This window comes from Geotrypetes seraphini, chromosome 5 (genome assembly GCF_902459505.1).
Source record: "Geotrypetes seraphini chromosome 5, aGeoSer1.1, whole genome shotgun sequence".
NCBI classification, from domain to species: domain Eukaryota; kingdom Metazoa; phylum Chordata; class Amphibia; order Gymnophiona; family Dermophiidae; genus Geotrypetes; species Geotrypetes seraphini.
In genome coordinates, this window is record NC_047088.1 from 208,626,500 (window position 1) to 208,640,695 (window position 14,196).

The window sequence follows — 14,196 nt, forward strand, 5'->3', positions numbered from 1 at the left end:
CTCCCTCGTGCGGCAAAAGCCTAAACCGCCCGCGTCCAGGCCATTCAGGGCCCCTCCGCGCCGCTACCCACAAAAATCCACTCCTGCCTTCTCGCAGCCCCCGCCCAGGCGTCCGCAAGCACACCATCGGGCCATGCCCAAGTCCCAACCGCCTGCGACTACCAAACCATCCCTGTCCTTTTGACGGGATACGCGGAAGGGGGCGGGCCCCCTCCGCCATAGTCCCAAGCCTCCTTCCCATCGGGGGTCGCCTCAAAGCCTTTTACCCTCACTGGGAACAAGTCACGTCAGACGTGATCTCATCAGGATACTCTCTCAACTTTCGAGCCATTCCTCCAGACAACCCCCCAAGGAATTGCCCTCCCAACCGGACGCAGCTACCCCTACTCCTCTCCGAAGCTCGAGATCTGCTTCGCCTGAGAGCAGTAGAGGAGGTTCCCCTGGCCAACGGGGGAAGGGCTTCTACTCCCGTTACTTCCTGGTACCGAAAAAAACGGGAGACCTGCGCCCAATACTAGACTTGAGACGCCTCAACAAATTTCTGGTACGGGAAAAATTTTGGATGCTTTCCCTACCGACCCTCTACCCCCTGATCGACGAGGGCGACTGGCTCTGCTCCCTCGATCTGAAGGAGGCGTACACACATGTTCCAGTGCACCCCGCTCACCGCAAGTTCTTGCGATTTCAGGTGGGAGACCTGCACCTGCAATACCGAGTCCTCCCCTTCGGCCTAGCATTGTCACCTTGGGTCTTCACCAAGTGCCTCGTAGTGGTTGCAGCGACCTTACGCTCCCGAGGTCTTCAGGTATTCCCCTACCTGGACGACTGGCTGATCAAAGCCCCATCCAGGGAAGGGGTTATCTCAGCGACCCAACAGACTATTACCTACCTACAGAGTCTGGAGTTCGAGATAAACTTCCCGAAATCCCAACTACGCACCTCGCAGTCCCTACAATTCATCGGGGCAACGCTGGACACGGTTCGCCTCCGTTCCTTTCTCCCCCCTCCTTCCTCCCCTCTCCCCCCTCCCCCTTCCGCGTCGAGAGGTGTTAGTAAGTCTGAGCCGAAGGATCTCACTGCTGACCTCGGTATCAGCGCAACAGATGATGACTCTCCTGGGCCACATGGCCTCCACCGTCCATGTCACACCCTTCACCCGCCTCCATCTGAGAATCCCTCAATGGACCCTGGCCTCTCAATGGCGTCAAGACCGGGACCCGATCGATCGCCCCGTGACAGTGACTCCTTCCTTGCAACGATCGCTCCGCTGGTGGGCCGACTCTTCAAATCTTTCCAAAGGTTTGCTCTTCCTCGCCCCTCCCCACAGCAAGGTACTCACCACGGACTCGTCGGAGTATGCTTGGGGAGCCCACCTGGACGGCCTCCGCACTCAGGGTCAGCAGAAGACCGCCGCTGTCACATCAACGTGCTAGAGCTCCGGGCCATCTATCTCGCAGCTGTAGCTTTTCAACACCTGCTTCACGACCGGGTGGTCCTCATCCGAACCGACAACCAGGTAGCAATGTACTACGTAAACAAACAAGGGGGGACAGGGTCTTGGCCCCTCTGTCGGGAAGCCATGCGCCTCTGGACATGGGCAATCTCCAACAACACCTTCCTTCGAGCGGTGTACATACAAGGAGAACAAAACTGTCTGGCGGACAGACTCAGCCGCCTCCTCCAGCCGCACGAATGGTCACTGCACACTCAGACCCTACGACAAGTGTTCGAAAAGTGGGGGACGCCTCAAATAGATCTGTTCGCATCCCCCCACATTCACAAACTGCCCCTCTTCTGCTCCCGGATATACTCCCCGGACCGACTCGAGGCCGACGCCTTCCTCCTCGACTGGGAAGGAAGGTTTCTGTACGCGTTTCCGCCGTTTCCTCTGATCCTGCGGACGCTGGTCCACCTGAAAACGGTGAAAGCCACCCTGATCCTGATTGCTCCTCGCTGGCCACGCCAGCCTTGGTTTTCCCTTCTACTTCAACTCAGTGTCAGAGATCCACTGCCTCTGCCTATCACAGAGTCAGGGTTCGCTGTTACATCCAAATTTTCTATCTCTTCATCTGAATGCTTGGTTTCTTTCCCCCTGATTTCTCTCCCCGTGTCTCAATCAGTCAAGGAGATATTGGAGGCCTCTAGAAAGACCTCGACGAGAACCTGCTATTCCCAAAAGTGGACCAGATTCTCAGCCTGGTGCTCTTCTCACAGCCAGAACCCGGTGTCGGTCCCCGACCCTCTGGTCCTTGACTATTTACTTCAATTATCTCACTCCGGCCTAAAGACCAACTCCATTCGAGTACACCTCAGTGCGATTGCGGCCTTCCATCAGCCCCTGGAAGGAAAAGCCCTCTCGCTCCACCCCTTAGTCTCTCGCTTCATGAAGGGTCTGCTGAATGTCCACCCTCCTCTCAAACCCCCTCCGGTGGTTTGGGACCTTAACGTGGTTCTGGCTCAACTAATGAAACCTCCATTTGAGCCCCTAGACTGAGAAGGGACATGATCGAAACGTTCAAGATAATTAAGGGAATAGACTTAGTAGACAAAGACAGATTGTTCATCCTCTCCAAGGTGTTTTTGTTTCAGAGAACAAAGATATAGGGGATCCTGTTTTAGGATTTATGCATTGGGGAATAAAAGTACTTTTCCTGATACAGGGTAGTGTTTGCTGTCAGACACCCGAGTCTGTGGGTCTAAAATAAATCTAATTCTTCAAGTTGCTAGGAGGGTCTATTGCCAGTAGAGATCTAGGCCCCATTTTACAAAACTGCGGATGCAATTTTTAGCGCAGGCCGGTGCAATGAATTCTCTGTGTTGTTCCCAATGCCCATAGAAACTCTGACTGTTGGGAACGGCGCAGAGCATTCAGCATGTTGGACTGCGCTAAAAACCGCTTTCACGGTTTTATAAAGGGGGGGAGGTGTATGTGATCTATTGATCCATCAAGAATAGAATTAAGGTAAAAATTTTAGTCTCTTAATATATAGTATAAAGATTTCAGGGTTGGAAACACAATGAAACTTTTGATAGTTTGAATTTTATAAAATATAGAGCAGAAAAATAAACCTATGACTATTGTTTACAAGCTGTATAATTTTTAATTTTGGACTCCTAATTTGTCAGATGATGTACTTTTGTAGGGAAGAAGATGGGGTGATGAAGGGTGACTTCTGTATTGTTTCAAACTCAAAGATATTTCACATCTAAAATAAGTAAAGTGGTTCTTAGGTTTACTATATAATTTTACCATGGATATAACAAAAATTCTGTGGATCAGAATGTAAATTCCTCTGCTCTTACAAGTAAGTGAGTTACCCTAGAAGATTGGAGAAGGATGGATGTTGAAAGAAGGTGTTTGGAAGCTATACTTTTAGAACAGAGGATTTGCAGGACCTGAGAGATCTAGTGAAGCTTGAAGAATTATGTAGAATTTGTCAGCTAAGATTTAATGCTAAAAAAATGAAGGGTCATGCATTTGGGCTGAAAAAACCCTGAAGGAGCTGTACAGTATAGGGATGACATACTTTTGTGCCTGAAAGAACAAGAAGTCTGGGATAATTATATCTTATGATCTTAAGGTAGTTAAACAGGTAAAAAGGATGATGGCAACCCCCCTCCCCCCTCCAAACATTAGGATGCATCAGGCCACTTCATTTGCAATTACAGCCCCTACAATATGGAATTCCTTGCCACTTCATATTAGGGCGGAAAAAAATTTAGACAGATTTAAGGGAAATCTAAAGAGCTACCTCTTCCGAGATGCTTACAACTGCTGAATAGACTTAGAAATAGCCAAGGTTATCAAATAATCTTCATTCTCCTGCTTCCCCATTGTAGTGTTTACCCTTTATGTTCTCTTTACTTTTAAATTGTAGTTTCCCCCCCCCCCCCCACATTCCTATCATTTCACGTTTGTGATATACTGTTTAGTCGGTATTTATATGTTCAGTGTTTTCCCCTTATTTTAATACAATTTGTAAAATGCTTAGAAATCTTGATTTGCGTTTTATCAAAAATTTTAATAAACTTTGAAAACTTGTCATTGGGGAGGGCCTGCTGCTGGCAGGTTAATCCCTTGGGGACCTGTTTGGCCAGCCTGCAGAGAACGTTGTGGAGCTCAAGGTCCATTCCCTAGTAGCTTAGCTTGCCTACTGAATCACAGAGGCTTGAGCACAGGCTGTTAGGCATCCACAGGGGACTCAGTGGGGCTTTTCAGGGTGTCAGCTGTAATTTTGCCTCCTTCCCTTTTGTGTGTGTAGTTCTGCATAGGTTGAGAATGAGCCCAACCAGGGCTGTGGGTCCTTTTGGGGAGGCCTGTCTACTGGGAGAAAATTCCTCCCGAAGCCCTAGAACAGAGGCATACCTAAGCATAAGAGCATTGAAGCCACGGAGCCCAAGAAACATAGGGTGGAGTTACCTAAGGGGATCTCAGTGCTGCCTCAAAGTTTTTTTTCTCTGAATTTCTTAGTTTGATGTGGAGAACTTATTTGAATAGCCGGGATGCTCACATGAGGTCTGGCAACGAGCCGGGGGTCATGCAAAGGGAATTGGGCTCCCAGGATGCATCAGGGTCATTGGCAGAGGCTGTGGACCTTTCTGATAGGGACTCAGAGGGTGAGGGATCAGTTCGTATGCCTTTGCTGTCACAGAGCAAGTTTTCTCTGCTGGTCGATATGAGATCTCAAATAGAGAATGATACGGGAACATATTTGTCCCCGTCCCTGCAGGAACTCAATTTCCCGTCCCGTCCCCGTGAGTTTTATCCTTGTTCCTGCCCCATTCTTGTAAGCTCTGCTTTAACCACACAAGCCTCGCAGACACTGGAAGGAAATGGAGAAGAGAGAGAGAGATCATATACTGGATGGAAGGAGGGGATAAAGATAAAAGGGAACATGCTGTATTGGGGGAAGAGGCTAGAGTTAGTGAAATACTGGAAGGGGTGAGGGAAAGAGGTGGCAAGCTATAGGTAGACACAGTGAAAATAAGGAAATTGAGAACTGGATAGTAAGAATTTAATTTAGACAGAGGCAGAAAATAAATTGAGACCAGGGAAGAAAAGGGAAGGGAGAGTAGACAGATAACCAGATCTGAGGGGAGGAAAGGAGGAGAGAGATGCTAAAAACCACCTGGGAGGGAGAGATGGAAGAGAAGAAGACAGAGATACTAGACCATGGGGGGAGCAAAGGGAAGAAAATGGATGTCAGACCTAAAGGGGGAGGGAGGGAGAAGTGGAAGGGAGAGGCAGTTTCTGGAAGAGGCATAGAAAGAGAACAGATGCCATATGGAAGAGGCAGAGAGAGGACAGACAGTGGATGGATTGAAGAGAATGATCAGAAAATGAGGAAAGCAGAAGAAACCAGACAACAAAGGTAGAAACAAATTTCTATTTATTTATTTAGCTACATTGATAAAACGTTTATAAATAGAAAATGGAAATAAGGTAATCCCTTTTATTGGACTAATTTTAATACATGGAAAGGGACATCAGATCTTGTTGCCTATTCTTTTAAGTAAGATCATAAGAGTTGCATACTGGGATAGACTGAAGGTCTATCAAGCCTGTATCCTGTTTCTATGCTGCTTAGCCTAGAAAAAAAAACAGTGGATATTTTCAAGTTTTTGTAGACTGGCTCACCAGGATCACCCAAATTTCTAATTTTGGTTTATTTTGGTTTATACTCTAGTCCTTTTTTCCTCCTTTTTTTTGGGGGGGGGGAGGTCACCTCAGTTTATATTCAGATCGGTTTATACGAGGGTCATTTCATAAATAATGCACAGATTGGCAACATTGGGGATGATGCAATTGCAGTAAACCTTGTTTCACTTTCGTGCTTGAAGCAGGACGTGTGCTTAGGAGCTCTGTAGTGTGCATAGTGTGGTTGTGATATGTGTGGGAAATGGAGGCTGCAGGTGTCTCAGGTACTGTGTCTGTTGACGATCAGAGTTCGTACATTAAGATTGAAACTCTATGTGGCAAAAACCTAACAGAAATCCACAGTTTCTCAGTGGGCAACTTGTTTTCAGAGTGGTCGTGGCCAAAATCAATAACTGATGAATGATGTGTGAAACTCGTGGCTGATGCTCTTGAACAGACAAAGTTCCATGTGGAAGAAGTGTCACAGCAGTGTATTATCGTGATTTTTTGTAAAAAAAAAAATGCTCAGAAAAATGCACAAAACCCGACCTCGGTTGCTTTTGGCTGGGCCACTCATTCTTCACAACAATTCTCGCCTGCACATAGGGAATGTCATTGAAAAACTACGCAAATACGGCTGGGAGGCGTTACCTTATGCTCCCTACAGTCCAGACATGAGTCCACCAGACTTCGACCTTTTTCCAAAGTTGAAACAACCTATGCTTGGACATCGTTTTGCATCTCTGGAAGAGCTTTCTTTCTCCGTTACCTGAGCCATTCGGCAACTGAACAAAAATGGTGTCTTGGATGAAATAATGATTTCCGGATTTGGGGACTTGGTCATTGCAAAGCAAGGAGACTATATTGAAGGATTGTAAAGAAATACTTGAAAAAAACAAACAAACATGTAAATTTTAAAAAAGTATGCATTATTTATGAAATGACCCTCGTATTCGAGTATATATGGTAAGTTTCGTTTTACCCTGTCTTGTGTTTTTTGTCGCTATCTGTCCTAAAATACATTTAGGAAACACCACTGGTTTGACATCCTATTGTCAAACATTTTCTTGAGCATTTCATTGATGTGGCCAACTTTGATTTTACACAGTAGTAATAAGTACACAAGACACAGTAGTACACAAGACCACAATATAGTATTGTTTTGTATTAAATGATGCTTCAAAATAACATGCTATATTTGGCACAAAATAACATTTATCCAGAAAGAAAATACTGAGCTTCTTTTTCTGACTGATGTGCACTGTTGGATCCAGGAAGGGCTTTGGTTTGTACATAGTGTACACTTGTACAAACTTTGAATGTTTTTTTAAAATAAAATGTCTGCACTGCCACCCTGTGGTTTCTGCCTTCATGGTTTGCTTACTTATAGAGATGATGAGATTTCTCAAAAAAGGGGGTATGCTCTGTGTAGAATTCTGTGTAGGAATTGAAGTTTAAGAAAAACAGACATAAGTTAGCACTAATAATGCAGATGAAATGACAGTTTGAGAACAAGGTTCAATTTATATTGAAAACCCTTCTTTTGAAGGTTACCAATATTGTTTGTGGATGTACTTTTACTGAATAGAAATGTACAACTTTTTAGTATAACATTCTGACCTTGATAAAGGGCAACTCTGTTCATATTCAAAACCTGTATTGAGATTATGCATTCTCTTTGATCTTTACTTATTTTTTCCTTGATAATTCCATTTGTGGTGCTGAGTGCTTGTTCCCACAGGGTTTATTAGAGTTAAGTCAGTCAAGTAGTAAAATTTAAGGTGGAATTTAATTAAAACAAAATTACATTTCAGCTATTTATTGTGGTTTAGAATCTACGGATTAGGAAACCCAGACTTTCTTCCACTTAAGTCTGGTACTTAGGATTAAAAGTGATCTAATTAATTAGTAACAATTTTTTTTTTAAAAACCAAATGAGTTGAATTGGTAATGATTACACTTTTGTATTCATTTGTTGATTTCATAATTAAAATAGAAAATAATTTTGGGAATTATTAGGAAAGAAATGGAAACAAAAATGAGAATGTTATAATGCTTTTGTATTGCTCCATGGCGCGACCATACCTCGAATACTGTGTGCAATTATGGTCACTGTATCTCGTAAACCCCCTCCTTTACAAAGCTGCGATAGTGTTTTTAGTGCTGGCTACCATGGTAACAGCTCGAACGCTAAGAGTGTTGAAACTGTTATTGTTGCAGCCGGTGCTAAAAATGCTAGCACGGCTTTGTAAAGGAGGGGGACAATTTTAACTGCAATTGGTGAAATATGCTGATACCGAAACTAAGGCCATTTTGGTATCTGGGGTGAAATTATGGAACAACTTAGTTGGACAGTTGAGGATGGTGGATAATGTACATTGGAACCTTGGTTTACGAGCATAATTTCCAGAAGCATGCTCGTAAATCAAGTTACTCATATATCAAAGCGAGTTTCCCCATATGAATGAATGGAAACTCGCTTTGATTCGTTCCACCAACCCCCCCCTCCGAGGCTACCGGCACTGCTCCATCACCCCCTCCCCCTGCTCTAATCGGCATCGCACCCCCCCAAACTGGCTCGCAAGCCCCCCTCCGCGAACGCCCCCCGCGAGAACCACAAAGCACCCCCGTGCTGAAAGCGGCATCCGCCCGCCCTTCCTCCCAAACACGGTCCTTACCCCTTCTGCTCGTTGTAAGGGTGAATGCAAGCTCCCGCCTCTTGCCTGGGCTGGGCCTTGAGCATCTGCGCATGCTCAAGGCCTTCTAGCTCTCGTTCTCTCGGAGAACACGAGATCTCCGAGAGAACAAGAGCCAGAAGGCCTTGAGCATGCACAGATGCTCAAGGCCCAGCCAGGCAAGAGGCGGGAGCTCGCATTCACCCTTACAACGAGTAGAAGGGGTAAGGACCGTGTTTGGGAGGAAGGGCGGGCGGATGCTGCGGTTCTCGCGGGGGGGGGGGTGTTTTGCGGTGCCGGTTCGGGGGGGGGGCGATGCCGGTTAGAGCGGGGAGGGGGGGAGGTGCTCGTACACCGGAACATGCTCGGTTTGCGAGGCAAAAGTTTGCTGAGTGTTTTGCTCGTCTTGCAAAACACTCGCAAACTGGGTTACTCGCAAACCGAGGTTCCACTGTACTTTATTTGTGAAAACTTTTTAAAATAGAAGAGCAGTACTGTTTAATAGGAAGCGGTAGATGCAGGATCAGTAATTCTTATGTTATATTATTGTTTATTTTATGTTAATTGATTTTATTTGTTTTCTACGTATATACCTCTGTAACCCACTTAGGCTTTATGCAGCATATAAGTTTTATAAATAAATAAAAGATATAGCAGAATTAGAAAAGGTACAGAAAAGGTCAACAAAATTAATAAATGGAATAGGACGACTTCCCTATGAAGACAGGCTAAAGCGGCTAGGACTCCAGCTTGGAGAAGAGATGGCTAGTGAGAGATATGATAGAGATGTATAAAATACTGAGTGGAGTGGAATTGGTAATCAATCATATGTTTACTCTTTCCAAAAATACTAGGAATAAGGGGCAAGCAATGAAGCTATTAAATAGAAAATTTAAAACAAATCCAAGAAAATATTTCTTCACTTGGTGGCTGATTCTATAAACGGGTGTCCCGATTCTAGGTGGTCGTAGGTATCCTACGTCTGGCAGCCAATCGGGATGCACGTTTACAGGTCTAGGGAGATGAGTAGGGACATACTTAAGCTCACCCAAGGCTGGGCGTGGTTTCTCCCAGAAATGGGTGAGCTTAAGCAGCCCTAGGCATCTCTCTAGGGCTGCGACAGATGCCTGAAATGTAGGCCAGCAATATGCCCACTCCCTCCTACCTCCAGCCATGATTCTCTGACACCCTCCCTTGAAGCACCATTGGTAGGAGGGATGCCCACTCCCTCCTATTACCACCCCCTCGAACCCCTAACACCCACCTGAAGTAGCCCAGCAGATGGGATGCCCACTAGTTGTACAGACGTGTAAAGTACTAATTATTAATACTGAAACCTTATCACACTTTATACAGAGCTATATGTTCACCACTTAGCATATAGCGGCTACATATGTAAGACATTTTTGTTTGGACCTTCAGAGTGCAGCCAGGTATTTCATACTACTGGTTGCTAGGGTCTTCGTCAGCCTAAACTTTTATTGAAACTTTTTTTTAAATAGCTGTTAGGTTAGAAAATAAGAAAATAAAGAAGAAATTGAAGCTATTTTCGTACTTTATCCATAAAATTAATATAAACCACTTAGCTTATAGTGGAATCTTAAATTTCATTTACGCTACCTCTCCCGACATGCATGTTTCAAAATAAACTTTCTTCAGGGTCTAGGGGAACAGTTAAGGGAGCTGTAGTCCGATGTGTAATTAGTACTTTTCATGTGTGGATATATGGTTCACTACTAATCCAGTGGCAAAACTTTTGAGCACTAGTTGTAAAGGACATTTTAAATAAGCATGCTTACTGAAAGAAGTGGTTTAAGAGCAGTGAAAGAAGAAAAAAAAAAAACTAGGACTGAAACTGCATGGGATAGGAAAGGGAGCTAGGAGACCCTGAGAGAGATTCTTGGTTTGTTTTTATTTAAGTTGGAGCACTTTTAAGCATTGATTCAGAAGCAAGGTTTTTATTTATTTATTTTAACATGAACAGCTGGAGCATATCCAGATTTAACAATAGACAGATGTGATATGTGAGAAACTGTACGATTATAAGTATCTGTATCATATTTAAAATAGGACTTATTTTATAATTATTTTATAATTTTGCTGTAAATGTGGGTTTTTTTTGTTTTTGTAACAGACTGAGTTCTAGCATATGAAAGAGGAACTCGAACTATAGCTATATGATGCAAGGTTTCACGTTAGGACTCACCACCCAGGAAAATGATGTCATAGTTGATAATACATTAAACCCTCTGCTTGGTGTACAGTGGTGGTTAAGGAAGCAAATAGAATATTATGAATTATCGGGAAAGGAATTGAAAACAAAAATGAGAATGTTATAGTGCTTTTGTATCGCTACATGGTGCAACCACGCCTCAAATACTATGTGTAATTCTGGTCACGACATCACAAAAAAGATGTAGCGGAATTAAGAAAGGTATAGAGAAGGGTGACGAAAATGTGTGGGTTTTTTTTTTTTGTGTTTTTTTTTTTAAAAAGGGCCAATTTCCTATGAGGAAAGATTAAAGCGGTTAGGGCTCTTCAGCTTGGAGAAGAGATAACTTAGAGGAGATATGATAGAGGTCTATAAAATACTGAGTGGAGTGGAATGGGTAGACATGAAACACTTATTTACTCTTTCAAAAAATACTAAGACTAGGGGGACGTGCAATGAAACTATTAAGTAGTAAATTTAAAACAAACCAGAAAAAATATTTCTTCACTCAATATGGGGTCCTTTTACTAAGGCGCACTAGCCATTTAGGCGCGCACTAAATAACGTGTCCATTATAGTCTATGGGCAAGCTAGCATTTAGCACGTGCTAAAACGGCTAGCGCACCTTAGTAAAAGGACCCCTATGTAATTAAATTCTGGAATTCAGTGCCACAGAATGTGGCAAAAGCAGTTAGCACAGCAGGGTTTAAACAAGGTTTGGAGATAACCCCCCCCCCAAAAAAAAAAAAAAATATTATTATTAAGATGGACTTGGGAAAATCTGTTGCTTATTTCTAGGATAAACAGCATAAAATCTGTTTTACTCTTTTGGGATCTTGCAAGGTATTTATGACCTGGATTGACACTGTTGGAAACAAGATACTGAACTTGGTGGAACTTTGATCTGTCCCAGTATGGCAACTCTTATGTTCTTAACTATTTCTGAAAGAAATTATAGTACTGTGGTGCATCATGTATCAATGGTGAGTTTTTGAAGGTTTTGATATGTGTAGAATAGGATGCATCATTTGAACCTGAACATTGTGTGAAATTCTTCTGATATAGCTGATGCAAAATATGCTGAATAGCTAATGGTTTTTAGACTACATCTCTATTTTTTGGGGAAGAGCTTCCATAAATTGCTTTACTTCAGTAAATAGCTATCTCAGTCTTTTAATAGAAGAATAAGACCACATGATACAACTTTTAATATTTAATTTACCAGAAAATTTGCATATGTGTAGAAAATTATTTTGATGCAGAATAAATAAATTGTCAAATTCTTGAACCATGTAATTTAAGAGGAAACCTGGAAATGGTAGTGAGTAAACAATTATTTATACATGTGTATCTTATGGCTGTTTGTAATGCTTATTGTGAATGTGGTATTGTAACCCACCTTGTTAAAGGGGTGATATAACTAAATAAACCATAAACTATAAGAATAGTCTTACTGGGTCAGACCGGTGGTCCGTCAAGCCTAGTAGCCCATTCTCACGGTGGCCAATCCAGGTCACTAGTACCTAGCCAAAACCCAAAGTGTAGCAATATTCCATAGTACCGATACAGGGCAAGCAGTAGCTTCCCCTGTGTCTTTCTCAATAACATACTATGGACTTTTCCTCCAGGAACTTGTCCAAACCTTTGTTAAAACCAGCTACGCTATCTGCTCTTACCACATCCTCTGGCAACGCGTTCCAGATCTTAACTATTCCCCGAGTGAAATTTTTTTTCCTCCAATTGGTTTTAAAAGTATTTCCCTGTAACTTTGAGTGTCCCGTAGTCTTTGTAATTTTTGACGGAGTGAAAAATTGATCCACTTGTACCCGTTATACTCCACTCAGGATTTTGTAGACTTCAATCATATCTCCCCTCGGCTGTCTTTTTTCCAAGCTGAAGAGCCCTAACCATTTTAATCTTTCTTCATACGAGAGGAGTTCCATCCCCTTTACCATCTTGGTCGCTCTTCTTTGAACCTTTTCTAGCTTCCTTTACTACAGTTCTCAGCACAGCATGGCACAGTGAGTACAGAGCTGACAGCCTGTCACAGCAATTTATTTTTTTTGGGGGGGGGGGGTCTCCCAAAGTAGTTTTTGGGCAGTTAGCCCTAGGTCCCCCATTCCTAAAATCTGACCTTGTTCGCTGACAGCTGGATCAGGGGCTCAGGCTTCCCTCTCATCATTGTCTCCTTATTCAGGGCCCGATTGCACTCCAGGATCAGACTGCTGTAGTCTTACGACATGGCCGTTAAGCATGCAGCCTTAGTCTGCAGAGGCTACTCTTCAGGAGTGATAGTTACTCTCTTGCGCAGCAAAAAGAAGTCAACTGTGGCAGCCTATGTGAAGGTTTGGAGATGTTATCAATCTTGGTGCATCCAGAAGAATGAGGATCCAACCTTGCTGTCAGTACCACTGATTTTCACGTTCCTTCAAGATGGGCTGGAAGAGGGTCTGGCCATCAACTCTCTGAGAGTTCAGATTGCCAGTCTTTCTTGTTTTGGTCCTGAATACCTGAGATGCTCTTTGGCTGCTCATCCGGATGTGATCTTCTCCTCTCCTTAATTCTCCTTCATACCATATTTATCACCATCATATCAGCTGATTCCCCAAAGACCTCAGAACCACCGCTCCTCCTTCCATATAGCTTACTTTTCTGGGGAGCTTACTACACCAGTCGCCATTGGTCAAAAGTTTTACAGCATTACTTATGTAGCTTTCCGTTCTCAATACACATTACTTATTTTAATCTTTAAATATTAAATTTTAATTTTTTTAGACTTTCACTTATCTTTATCTTTGATTTAGCTTTTAGTGGTAGGACCCGACATGTTTCGCCTCAGCTTCGTCAGGGATCCACTCATTACCGCTGCCATCCAAACCGCTCATTCGTATGTCTGTTCTGTTACAAGATATGATATGATGGTAATAAATAGGGTATGAAGGAGAATTAAGGAGAGGAGAAGATCTTAGAGTATATATGTTTGAAGCAGTGTTGGAATACTCTAAGTGAAGAGTTTAAGTCATTTTGTACGGCTGCAGTCCACCAGAGCATGCCGATGAGGGGGACGGCAATGCTTGGAAAGAGAAAACGAATCAAATGGCCTCCACCCCTTGGCCTGGCAAACAGCTGCCTCCCTCACGGCCCCAGCTGCATCACAATGATAGTGCGGTGGCACACAACCAAGGCAGACAACAGCATGTTCCTCCTCACACTTCAGTGCTCTGAACACCAATACACATTCCCCAGCTGACTGGCCTGCCTGCTTGCCCGGCCCTATATGGTCCTGGCGCATAACCAGACAACCGCCAGCTGATGGCACACGCAGAGTGAAGACACCGGATGCAGGGCAACCACAGCAGGACATCAGGACGCCTGAAGGCTGTACTGCAGCCTCTGTCCCAGCCCAGGTCACCCTGGAACACCCTCGTGCTGTGCAACACCCCCCGAGACAGCATACCAGCAGGAGCTTCCTCTCCTGCCTACTGAAGGCTGGACTGCAGCCGCTATTCTGGCCCAGGTCACCCCACACAGGCCTGGAACACCCGTGTGCTGTGCAACACTCCCTCCCCCCCAAGGACAGCATGCCAGCTGGAGCGTTTGCGAGGTCCCAACCTGCGAAAAGAACAAAACTTCCTCCGCTGCCTACCTTGTACTGCCTCATGCTCGCAGTG

At 44.1% G+C, this 14,196-nt stretch overlaps 1 protein-coding gene across 5 annotated transcripts in view; it reads left to right on the top strand.

Moving 5' to 3' along the window:
• The window catches only part of COBLL1 (cordon-bleu WH2 repeat protein like 1), a 204,171-nt gene that overhangs the window by 90,538 nt on the left and 99,437 nt on the right, over positions 1–14,196 (top strand). The gene's annotated exons all lie outside the window — the stretch shown is intronic.